The sequence below is a fragment of the Marmota marmota genome, unplaced genomic scaffold (genome assembly GCF_001458135.2).
Source record: "Marmota marmota marmota unplaced genomic scaffold, marMar, whole genome shotgun sequence".
Classification (NCBI taxonomy): Eukaryota; Metazoa; Chordata; class Mammalia; order Rodentia; family Sciuridae; genus Marmota; species Marmota marmota.
The window spans coordinates 1,418,121-1,432,128 of NW_026000223.1; positions in this window are offsets into that span (position 1 = coordinate 1,418,121).

Consider the following 14,008-nt stretch of genomic DNA (forward strand, 5'->3'; position numbering starts at 1 on the left):
TAACATACCCACTTGAATCAAAGTGAAGGAAAAATATGATAGTCAATGAAATTTGTATGATTTTGACAACCCACAATAAAAAATTCAAAAAAAAAAAAAAAAAAAAGAAACTACTGAAGGCTTTGTCCTACCCCCAGAGATCTAGATTTATTTGGTCTGGGTTACAGGTTGAGCTGGGGATTTGTTAAAAATAAAAAATTCGCTAGCTGATTCTAATTTATAGACAAGATTGCTAACCACAGTGCTAGGAAATGGCCCTGGGCAGATCTTTCACATAAGTGCAAAAGTTCTTGGAGTTTATCTTAGGACAGGAGTCATCTTTGTCAGCTGCCCACTGTGAGAAGCTGATGGGAAGGAAGGCGGCTGTCTGCGTGTACAGCTTTGTGACAAAATTCTTTAATTAGTCATCTCTTGTTGTTTGCATCATAGTCCTCCTATTTTTTCTGTTTCCTCACCTTAATTTGAAGTATCTAGAATTGCTTTTACTTCAATAGCTTTTTTCTTAGTTGTTTCGGAAGGAAGTTTCTCTTTCCATTCTTTTTCCATCACTCTCTTCATAATGATGTTCTATTTTCCAACAGTTTGTAACATTTCTAGTCCACTGACTGGCACTATTACTTATTTTTTAACACTATTGTAAATTTATTTTTAATAATTTATTTTTTTGTTTCATTGAATTTAAAGAGGAATGAATGGATACATCTGTGCTCACACTACCAAATTTATTCTGTCTTCTAGTTCTCTTCTCCATTTGTCTTTCACCCCTAATAGATCTATAAAATGTGGAAAGAGATGTTTTACAATCTCCCCAAGCAGTCCTATTTTGTTTTATATAATTTGATGCTTTTATATGAAGCATAAAGGTTCATGGCTATTGTAAATTTTATGTAGATTTTGTCTTTTATGAATATAGAATGACCTTCTTTTTCATGAAGACCTTTTGACCTTTATATTAAATTTTGTTTGAAATAAAAATGTCCACATTTTCTGCCTTTTTCAAAAAAGGAAATTCATTTATCTGATAAACCATTACTTACCCTTTCAAAACATTTCTTGTCAACATTATGTGTTTCTTTAAGCTTAAACAAATATATCTAGATTTTAAAAATCTTTTAAATGGGGAGTTGATATAATTTAAGTTTGTTATCTGAATTTATACAGTTGGTCTGGTCTCTGTCATCTTGTTTTATATTTTATACTTCCTTGTTTTCTGGATTTACTTTATATATCATTTGCTTGTATATCTTTATTATTTGCTTTTGATTTCCTCAATGTTCTGAATGATAAATGTCCGTCTTAAAATTTTAGTCTTTTAGGTTTGGTAAGTGATATTTAAAGTATTATCAGCTTGTTTTTTTTCTTTTCGCTGTTGTTGTTGGTGTCAGCCAGAATTCTTGTTTGCAAATAATAGAAAGCGTGTCTGGCTAAACTGTGCAGAAAGGATTTTTTTTCCCCCTGTAAGGGCAAAGAGGTGTTCATAAAATTGAGAAGCAGAGTGGCATCTGTGTCACAGAGCAGGCCACCCCAGGAACAGCAGTTCCCAGAATACCTCTGCAGCCACTATGGTCTCTGTGTACCCAGACACTACTTACTCTAGACAATTCCTTCACAACCTGTCCATCTACCACTATGGACACCAGACTCCAGAGCTGCCACTGCCAGAATGATTTCTGATCAGTATCTACTTCGAGGATTCAATGGCTCCACATTAATATCCCAAATAAGAGCACACAAGAGAATAATATCAAGTCTACAGACCATGGAAGACCTGAAAGATAAGACAGAGAGGCCAAGTCTCTGGCCTTTTCTGCAAGGTCCTGCTTGCGTCATTCTTGGTGTCTCAGATCTCTGCCCAATATACATTTCTCTTCTACTTTTATTATAATCCCTTCATATTTTATAAATGATGACAAAATAAAAAGTTTACACTTACAAATACTGTTCTGTTTACAATATAGGCGTAAAAAGGGAGGAAAAGGGATGTTGGTAAAAATGTAGTCATAGCAAGGAAGGAAGTATGGTTCGAGATTATGACCCTTATTTATTCCATTGGTCATGGAATAATAGGTCAGCACTGCCCAATAAAAGTTTTTACAGTGTTCTACACCTCTACAGTGCAAAAGATGCCACTAAACATACATGGCCCATGAACACTTGAGATGTGGCTAGTGAAACTAAAGAACTAATATTTTAATAGTGTTTAATTTTAATTAATTTAAATTTAGATTTTTAAAGAGTCACATATGGCTTGTGACACAGCAGTAAATAGAACGATAATTGTTCCCTTTCCTTCAGTCATACTTGAGTGAATTAGTCCAGTTTTTTACTTAATTTCAAGATAACTCTGAGATTCAGTTAATCCTGCCTGGGTAGTTATCAACTCAAAACTCATCATTAACCATGTTAGGAAAGTGCCCAACCATAGTTATCTGTCATTATGGAAAAATCACAACCTTATATTTGTTTTAGAATTCATGTCAGTTACTAGGTAGTGCTGGAACATCTCATTTTTGTGTATTCATCCAGTGACACAGAAGAACAAATAGCCTGATAGCAATGGTTATCTTCTTCCTTGTGAGTAAAACTTCAAAACTAGTGGATGACAGAGTTATGAGAACACATAATTTTTTTTTTCAAATATGTTATTGGTAATTTTAAAAGATATCATTCCCCCTTCCACTCATTTGTTCCTGGACCCATATTATGACTATCAGAAGAAGCAAAACATACACAGCAACCTTCAGAGCTGAACTCAGGGCAAAGTATTTTCTCTGAGCTGGGGTGATAAGGTGAACATAGCTTATTACAACGTTCTCTAAGTCCAACTGGGTTTAATGATGGACATGTGATAAAAACAGTAATTGTTTTATTGCTTTTTTCCACCCCCCTTTACTGTAAAGTGAGTTCCTTGGTAAGGAATAATATCCTTTGGCCTGCCATGTCTGTGTAAAGCCACTGTCATGGTGGTACTTGCAAAGGCATATGAAGCAGGGAAAGCAACTCCAAATCCAAATCACATGTAAGGATGAATTGCTACCTTTACCAGGAAGGAAGGTTTCCAAGATAGCTGGCCTTCTGCTAAGTAGCTGGCTGCCAGGTTGCTATCCCTATAGTATTAGGCTGGGTACTCCATGTTGGTCTTTCAGCAAGAAAGTTAAACACAAATAGCAGTGGTGATAGCTTGATGAATCAGTCATTTAACAATGAAATACCCAGAGTAATCTATTTAGCTCATGGTTCTGGTGTTTTCAGTTCAAGATTGGTTGACTCCATTATTTTGGGCCTCTGGTGAGGGTACCAGATGGCAATAGTGGGAAGCATGTATTGGAGCAAACCTCTTACATTGTGAGCCATGAAGCAGAGAGCAACTGGGAACCCAGGTATACCAGGTATACCTACCCTTTCATGGGTAGGTATATACCCAGTCATCCAAGGAGCTTCCATAAGGCTTCACCTCCTGAATGTCCACAACACCTCCCAATCACATTGTCACCCTGGAGATCAAACCTTTAAAACACAGACCTTTGGGGGATTCTATGCATCTTCAAACCACAGCACTTGGTTAGCCTTTCTAATGGAGATCTATGGTGACAAACCAAGTTTAGCTTTATGAAAACTAGCGATGTGGCAGCTGGGAAGGGAGGGACTGACTAACAAGAGAGAGGTCATTTTTGTCTACTTGGTTAGATATTCATGTTGGATATAAATATTCTGTCTTTGGAGGCCCTTTCTGAAAGCCATTTAGAAGTTGCAGATGGAATTAGAGTTAAACCTGCTAAAGTTTTTTTGAACCTGCTTAAGTTTTGATAATGTTCTTTAATTTTTAAGTACCAGGCATCTTCATCAGGTTCTTCCCTTGATTTTGCTTCCCAATGTGATTACCATGCCTTTGGCACTTACACGCCCAATGTGGCCTCTGTCAATGCTCAGATCTTCTAATTTTCTCTAAAATCAAGGAAATAATTTCTACTGCATCATGTTCTACCAGCCCCCTTAGCCCATAGAGAACTACTTAAGCTCAAAAAATACAGAATACCAGTAAGGAAATCAACATTAACAAGTGAAGCTTATCCAATGTTTTCTTTTTCCCTCCTTGTCCAATACTATCTGAATTCATTTTTTCATTTATTTTCCATTTCCCCATGTTTTGTCGATCTAAATAGGCAAAGTCCTGAGAGAGAGAAAGAGTGTGTGTATAAACAAGTAAGTTCCTCCTGGGATTGATTTTTTTTATAATTGGATCTCTCAGATGTGCTTCTTATTAAGGGTTTGGGGACACCAAGGCCAGTGAACTGCTTCTCTTATAATAATATAAGTAGAACAACATCAAACCAGGAAGTTAGGATTCTTTGGTTGGCAAGGAATGCTTACTGGAAGTTAAGAGTTCTGGGTGTAGAATTCTCCAAATGTTTTTGAATCCTCATTGCAACCCCGAAAAGCCCTACCAAAGGAAAACAGGTAATTTTAGAAAGTACGGTGTGTGTGTGTGTGTGTGTGTGTGTGTATGTGTGTATTTCCTTTCCTTATTTTTCTCTTACCAGATTTAAAAAGAAATTGTATAAAACTGTTGGGTTGTATGATAAATTGTTGAGTCTATAACATAAACAAGTATTATATTGACCCAAAACAGTACAAAGTGGGTGCGAGTAAAGCTACATTGGACTAAGGAAGTAATTCCAAATGGTAACTTGATCAAAACACAAATGAGGCGAATATCAAAAAAAAGAGATTTTTTGTAGAATTGTTAAATTGGTGCGTTACAGTTCTACATAATTGTGGGACTCATTGTTACATATTCATACAGGTACATTATATAACAATATAATTTGGCCAATACCATTCCCTAGTACTTCCTGTTTCCGTTCTCTCCTCCCTTTCCCAGATCCCTTTCCTCTATTTGACTAATCTCACTTTGATTTTCATGAGACACCCCCCACATATTTTTCTTCAAAAGGAAGGTTAATATAACAAAAGCTACAAATATGTATTTGCTTCCTTTCTTCACTCAACTCTTTTCTTTTTAACTTTTTATCTCTTTGTATTTGTTCTTTTTAGTTACACATGACAGTAGAATGTATTTTGACATATCATACATATAAGGGGTATAACTTCCTATTCTTGTGATTCTACATGATGTGGAGTTACATGGGACATGTATTCATGTATGAACATAGGAAAGTTATGTCTGATTCATTCTACAATCTATCTTTCTCATGCCCATCCTCTCTTTCTTCCCCCATCCCTCTTGTCTCAATCCAGTGAATCTCCGCTCCCGTCTCCCCATCAACTATTGTGAGTCAGCATCCATATTCAGAGAAAACATTTGGTCTTTAGTTTTTTATGATTGGCTTATTTTATTTTTTTATGATGGCTTCCAGTTTCATCCATTTACTGGAAAATGCCATGATTTCATTTTTCTTTGTGGCTGAGTAATATTCCTTTGTGTATATATACCATATTTTGTTTAACCATTTATTTATTGAAGGGCACTTAAGTTGGTTCTATAGCTTGGCTATTGTGAATTGAGCTTCAATGAACATTGATGTGGCTGTATCACTATAGTATGCTAATTTTAAGTCCTTTGGGTATAAACCAAGGAGTGGGATAGCTGGGTCAAATGGTGGTTCCATTCCAAGTATTCTGAGGAATCTCCATACAGCTTTCCATAGTGGCTGTACCAATTTGCAGTCCCACCAGCAATGCATGAGTGTACTTTGTCCTCATATGCTCACCAATGCTTATTGTTGCTTGGGTTCTTGATAATTGTCATTCTGACTGGAGTGAGATAAAAATCTCAATGTAGTTTTAATTTGCATTTCTCAAATTGCTAGAGATGTCAAACATATTTTCATATATTTTTTAACTGATTATACTTCTTCTTCTGTGAAGTGTCTGTTCAGTCCCTTAGCCCATTTGTTGATTGGGTTACTTGTTTTTTGCTGTTGTTGTTAAGTTTTTTGAGTTCTTTATATATCCTAGAGATTAGTGCTCTTTCTGAGGTGTGGGTGGCAAAGATTTTCTCCCATTCTGTAGGCTCTTTGTTTACATTCTTGATTATTTCCTTTGCTGTGAAGAGGCTTTTTAGTTTGATACTATCCCATTTGTTGATTCATGATTTTACTTCTTGCACTTTAGGAATTTTGTTGAGGAGTTAGATGATATAAGCTGATATGATGATTTGGGCCAACTTTTTTTTTTAATCTAATAGGCACAGGGTCTAATGCCTAGGTTCTTGATCCACTTTGAGTCAAGTTTTATGCATGGTCAGAGATAGGGGTGTAATTTCATTTTGTTGCATATGGATTTCCAGTTTTCCCAGCACCATTTGTGGAAGAGACTATCTTTTCTCCAATGTATGTTTATGACGCCTTTTTCTAGTATGAGATAACTGTAATTATGTGGGTTTTCTCTGTGTCCTTTATTCTGTACCATTAGTTTACATTATCAGTTTTGGTGCCAATGCCATTGCTGGTTTTGTTACTGTGGCTCTGTAGTATAATTTAAGGTCTGGTATAGTGATGCCTCCTGCTTCACTTTTCTTGCTAAGAATTGCTTTGGCTATCCTGGGCCTCTTATTTTTCCAAATGAATCTCATGACTGCTTTTTCTATTTCTGTGAAGAACATCATTGGAACTTTAATAGGATTCACATTAAATCTGTATAGTGCTTTTGGTAGTATGGTCATTTTGACAATATTAATTCTACCTATCCAAGAACATGGGAGAGCTTTCCTTTTCTAAGGTTTTCTTTAATTTCTTTCTTTACTGTTCTGTAGTTTTCATTGTAGAGGTCTTTCACCTCTTTTGTTTTATATATATATATTTGAGGGTATTGTGAATGGGATGCTTTTCCTCATTTCTCTTTCAGTTGATTCATCACTGAATGCAGTTGATTTATGGGTGTTAATTATATATCCTGCTACTCTACTAAATTAATTTATGAGTTCTAGAAGTTTTCTAGTGGAGTTTTTTTGGGTCTTCTAAATATAGAATCATGTCACCAGCAAATATGGGTAGTTTGAGTTTTTATTTTCCTATCTGTATCCCTTTAATTTCTTTCTTCTGTCTAATTGCTCTGGCTAGCATTTCAAGGGCAATGTTGAATAGAAGTGGTGATAGAAGCCCTCAAGGAAATGCTTTCAATTTTTCACCATTTAGAAAGTGTACTCAGTCCTTGATGAATCAAATAGTCTATATATGTCTGTTAAGTCTAAATTATTGATTATATTTTTACTTCTATAGCTTTTTAATTTAGTTTTTATTTGGAGGTTCTATCTAGTGGTGAAAGAAGTGTGTTAAGATCACTCAGTATTATTGTGCTGTGGTCTATTTTCTTCTTGAAACTGAGAATAGTTGTTTGATGTATGTAGATGCTCCATTGTTTGGGGCATAAATATCTACAATTGTTATGTCTTGCTGATATATAGTTCCCTTAAGCAGGGTGAAATGTCCTTCTTTTTTCCTTTCTGGTTAACTTTGGCTTGAAGTCTACTTTATCTGATATGAGGATAGAAACCCATGCATGTTTCACTTAGCTCTTTTTAAAAACCTAAAATCATGTGAAACAAGATTATAACAGAGTATTGTTGTGTTTGTAATGTTGACATATGACAATAATTAACACTAAGCAGGAAAAGGGAATAGAGTTACATAGCAATAGCATTTCTGCATATCATTGAAATTCAGTTAGTATAAATCTGAAGCTGATTATGGCAAATTAACATGTAACCCCCTTAAACACCAATAAAGAATTAACTAAAAGAGGTGAAAAAATCAATATTTTACATGTTTCACTAGAAAATATGTACTTAATGCAAAAATAAGATAATAAAATAGGATTAGAGAAAAATATGAAATATGTAGAAAACAATGTTTATTGGTAGATGTAAATCTAATAATGCCAATAATAACTCTAAATGTGAAAAGAAAATATAATTCAATCAAAATGAAGAAATGATCAGAATGGATAAAAGCCAATTGTTCATATATATGTATGTATGTATGTGTGTGTGTGTGTGTATATATATATATATATATATATATATATATATATATAGTAACATATATATTGTGACATATATATGGTAACATATATATATTAATGTATATATTAACATGTATATATGTATGTGTGTGTGTTGTAGTTGGACACAATACCTTTACTTTATTTATTCATTTTTATGTGCTGCTGGAGATCAAATCTGTTGCCTCACACATGCTAGGCAAGCGCTTTACTGCTGAGCCATAAATCCAGCACACCCCCCCACCCCATTGTATATTTTCTAAAGGAGACAAATTTTGGATTGAATGTTACAAACAGATTCTTGTATTCTCATGTACAAGAATGGAAACAGTGTATTAGGCAAGCAGCAACTGAGAGAGAGCTGAAGTAACTATACTCATATCGGACAAAATGGACTTTACAGCAAAAATAAGTTAATAGAGATAGAGAGAGAAATTTACAGTGATAAAAGGGTCAATCTGTCAGAAAAAAAATGGCAGTCATCCAAAGTGTTCCATCAGTTTTGAGAGCTCCTTTGTGAGTATCTGTTCTCATTGGTTCTTAGCTCCTTTCCCCTCACCTTTTCTTTGGAGACTTCAATTTCTTATTTATTAGATCGTCTCTCTAATTGGTCTCAATACTCTTTTTTTGGTACTTTCCATTCTATTTTTTCTCTCTCTGCTTTAGTTTGGTTACTTTTTGTTGACTCCCCCCCCACCCCCAAGCAATAGATCTTAAATTCTGCTGTTTCTAAGGTGTTACGGAACCCAACTTATTAGTTCTTATGTTTTTTAGTTCTAGAATTTTCATTTGATCTTTGTTTCATAGTTTTGAACATACTGATGCAATAACCTATCTTTCCAACTCATTTATTGACATACCTAACTTTTCATATTAACTGAACATATTAATCATAGTTATTTTCCTAGCTAATTCTAGAATCAAGCTGACCAAATGGTTTGTTTCTATTGGTTTGTTTCAAATGGTTTATTTCTTTTTTCTCTTGTTATTCTGGTTTGTGAGGGAATATTTGAACGAGTGCCATTATAAATCAAAGGCATTCCTGTATATCAGCAACAAAACTTCTGAAATGGAAATGAGGACAACCACACCATTCACAATATCCTCAAAAAAAATAAAATACTTGGGAATCAACCTAACAAAAGAGTTGAAAGATTTATACAATGAAAACTACAGAACCCTAAAGAGAGAAATAGAAGAAGATCTTAGAAGATGGAAAAATATACCCTGTTCATGGATAGGCAGAACTAACATCATCAAAATGGCAATATTACCAAAAGTTCTCTATAGGTTTAATGCAATGCCAATCAAAATCCCAACAGCATTTCTTGTAGAAATAGATAAAGCAATCATGAAATTCATATGGAAAAATAAAAGACCTAGAATAGCAAAAGCAATTCTAAGCAGGAAGAGTTAAGCAGGCGGTATAGTGATACCAGACTTCAAACTATACTACAGAGCAATAGTAACAAAAACAGCATGGTACTGGTACCAAAACAGGCGGGTTGACCAATGGTACAGAATAGAGGACACAGAGACCAATTCACAAAATTACAACTATCTTATATTTGACAAAGGGGCTAAAAGCATGCAATGGAGGAAGGATAGCATCTTCAACAAATGGTGCTGGGAAAACTGGAAATCCATATGCAACAAAATGAAACTGAATCCCCTCCTCTCGCCATGCACAAAAGTTAACTCAAAGTGGATCAAGGAGCTAGATATCAAATCAGAGACTCTGCGTCTGATAGAAGAAAAAGTTGGCTCCGATCTACATATTGTGGGGTCGGGCTCCAAATTCCTTAATAGGACACCCATAGCACAAGAGTTAATAACAAGAATCAACAAATGGGACTTACTTAAACTAAAAAGTTTTTTCTCAGCAAGAGAAACAATAAGAGAGGTAAATAGGGAGCCTACATCATGGGAACAAATTTTTACTCCTCACACTTCAGATAGAGCCCTAATATCCAGAGTATACAAAGAACTCAAAAAATTAAACAATAAGAAAACAAATAACCCAATCAACAAATGGGCCAAGGACCTGAACAGACACTTCTCAGAGGAGGACATACAATCAATCAACAAGTACATGAAAAAATGCTCACCATCTCTAGCAGTCAGAGAAATGCAAATCAAAACCACCCTAAGATACCATCTCACTCCAGTAAGATTGGCAGCCATTATGAAGTCAAACAACAACAAGTGCTGGCGAGGATGTGGGGAAAAGGGTACACTTGTACATTGCTGGTGGGACTGCAAATTGGTGCGGCCAATTTGGAAAGCAGTATGGAGATTCCTGGGAAAGCTGGGAATGGAACCACCATTTGACCCAGCTATTGCCCTTCTTGGACTATTCCCTGAAGACCTTAAAAGAGCGTACTACAGGGATACTGCTACATCGATGTTCATAGCAGCACAATTCACAATTGCTAGACTGTGGAACCAACCTAGATGCCCTTCAATAGATGAATGGATTTAAAAAATGTGGCATTTATACACAATGGACTATTACTCAGCACTAAAAAAATGACAAAATCATGGAATTTGCAGGGAAATGGATGGCTTTAGAGCAGATTATGCTAAGTGAAGCTAGCCAATCCCTAAAAAACAAATGCCAAATGTCTTCTTTGATATAAGGAGAGCAGCTAAGAACAGAGCAGGGAGGAAGAGCATGAGAAGAAGATTAACATTAAATAGGGACAAGAGGTGGGAGGGAAAGGGAGAGAGAAGGGAAATTGCATGGAAATGGAAGGAGACCCTTATTGTTATACAAAATTACATATAAGAGGAGGTGAGGGGAAAGGGAAAAAAATCAAGGGAGAGAAATGAATTACAGTAGATGGGGTAGAGAGAGAAGATGGGAGGGGAGGGAAGGGGAGGGGAGGGGGGATAGTAGAGGATAAGAAAGGCAGCAGAATACAACAGACACTAGTATGGCAATATGTAAAAACGTGGATGTGTAACTGATGTGATTCTGCAATCTGTATTTGGGGTAAAAATGGGAGTTCATAACCCACTTGAATCAAATGTATGAAATATGATATGTCAAGAGCTTTGTAATGTTTTGAACAACGAATAAAAAAAAAAGCACTGAGTGTTCTGCCATGTCCATCAGAGTACCTTTCTAATTTTAGATGGAACTTAGCCTGATTCATGAATCACCAATAAAAGCTAATTTGATCATTAAAAAATTAAAATAAAATAAAGAAAAATAAAGCTCCAAGATTCTTTTTTTACACTAAATAACAAAATAATTTATTCCAGCTATACAAGACTGGTTCAATATTCAAAACCTAATTAATATAATTTACCATATGAACATAATAGAAGAAATAGCAAATCACCATATCAATTGAAGATGAAGAATTTGTATACATTTTGTTGAAATCCAATATTCAATCATGACAGAACTCTCACCAGTAGGCAGGAACTCCTCCAAATTGAGGATGATCATGTACAAAAAGAACAACTAACTAATAAAACAAGCAAATCTATAGTCATGATCATACTTGAATACAGATTCAAATGCTTTTGATGTCAACAAATGAGAGCAGTCATCCTCCTCAATGTTAATGAACAAAGTACTAAAATCCTACCCCATTCAATAAGGCCAGAAAATAAAGTTCTGCAATTGTAAAGTAGGAAATAAAATTATTCTTATTGCAGGAAAAATGGTTATCTATGGAGGACATCTTAAAGAAACTATAAAAAACAGACTCTTCTAAATAAAATAAGTAAGATCAGAAAGTCTACAAGATATACAATCAGCATGTAAGAATTGAATGAACTTCTATATATTAACAATGAACCTACATAAGTCCTAGAAACCAAAATAAAAAAAACTGAATACCACTTAAAAATACCTACAAATAAGTAAAATTCTTAAGTATGCTTGTAAAAATCTGGACACTGAAAATTACAAATGTGAATGAATGAAATCAATGCTGTAATTATCAATTACTTTCTGATAGGCACAACTTGATCATAAACTAGAAAATATCACTGTGAATATGTTAACATTCCCCAAATTGATCTTTAAGTTTAGGCAATTCTTTTTAAATTTTTATTTTTATTTTTAAATTTGTTCTAATTAGTTATACATAACAATAGAATGCATTTTGACACATTGTACACAAATGGAGCACTACTTCTCATTCCTCTGGCTGAACATGGTGTAGAGTCATGCCAGTAGTTTAATCAAACATGTATGTATTAATGTCTGTCTTATTCCATCATCCTTCCTCTATCTCCCTTCTCCTCACTCACCTTTACACAATGCAAAATTCCTTCATTCTCCCTCGCTCATTATGGATTAGCATCTGCTTATCATAGAAAACATTTGGCCTTTGGTTTTGGAGGACTGGTTTATTTTGCTTAGCATGATATTATCCAGCTCCATCCAATTAACTGCAAATGCCATAATTTCATTTTTCTTTAAGGCTGAGTAATATTCCTTGTGTATAGGTATCACATTTTCTTTATCCATTCATCTGTTGAAGTGAATCTAGTTTGGTTTCATAGTTTAGCTATTGTGAATTGAGCCACTATAAACATCGATGTGGCTGCATCACGTTAGTATGTGGATTTTAAGTCCTTTCAGTATAAACCGAGGAGTGGAATAACTGGGTCAAATGGTGGTTCCATTTCAAGTTTTCTGAGGAATTACCATATAGCTTTCCATAGTGGTTGTACCAATTTGCAGTGCCATCAACAATGTGTGAATGTACCTTGTCCCATATCCTCACCAACACTTATTGTTGCTTGTGTTCTTGATAATTGCCATTCTGACTGGAGTGAGATGAAATCTCAGAGTAGTTTTGATTTGCATTTCTCTAATCACTAGAGATGATGAACATTTTTCATGTTTGTTGATAGATTGTATTTCTTCTTCTGTGAAATGTCTGTTCAGTTCTGTAGTCCATTTATTGATTGAGTTATTTGTTTTTTTATGTTAATTTTTTGAGTTTTTTATATATCCTGGAGATTAGTGCTGTATCTGAGGTGCGTGTAGTAAAGATTTTTTTTTCCCCATTCTGGAGGTTCTCTCATCACGTTATTGATTGTTTCCTTTGCTGAGAAGAAGCTTTTTAGTTTGAATCCATCTCATTTATTGATTCTTTTTTAAAATTTATTTATTTATTTTAATTTGTTATATATAATGGCAGAATGCAATTTGTTTCATAGTACAGTTTTCCAAGTCACTGGCTGTGCACAAAGTATTTTCACACCATTTGTGTCTTCATACACATACTTGGCATAATGATGTCTAACTCATTCCACTGTCTTTCCTACACCCATGCCCCCTCTCTTCCTCTCCCTCCCCTTTGTCCTATCTAAAGTTCCTCCATCCCTCCTATGCTCTGCCCCCATTGCCATTATGAGTCAGCATCCTCATATCAAAGAAAACATTAGACTTTTGGTTTTTCGGGATTGGCTTACTTCACTTAGCATAATATTCTCCAACTCCATCCATTTACCTGCAAATGCCATAATTTTTTTCTCTTTTAATGCTGAGTAATATTCCGTTGTGTATATATACCAAAGTTTCCCTATCCATTTATCCACTGAAGGGCATCTAGGTTGGTTCTACAATTTAGCTGTTGTGAATTGTGCTGCTATAAACACTGATGCGTCTGTGTCCCTATAGTATGCTAATTTTAAGTCCTTTGGGTATAAACAGAGAAGTAGGATAGCTGGATCAAATGGTGGTTCCATTCCAAGTTTTCCAAGGATTCTCCATACTGCTTTCCATATTGGTTGCACCAATTTGCAGTGCCACCAGTAATGTATGAGTGTGCCTTTCCTCCCACATTCTCACCAATACTTATTATTGTTTGTATTCTTCATAGCTGCCATTCTGACTGGAGTGAGATGAAATATTAGAGTAGTTTTGATTTGCATTTCTCTAATTGCTAGAGATGTTGAACATTTTTAAAATATATTTGTTGATTGATTGTATAGCATCCTCTGAGAAGTGTCTGTT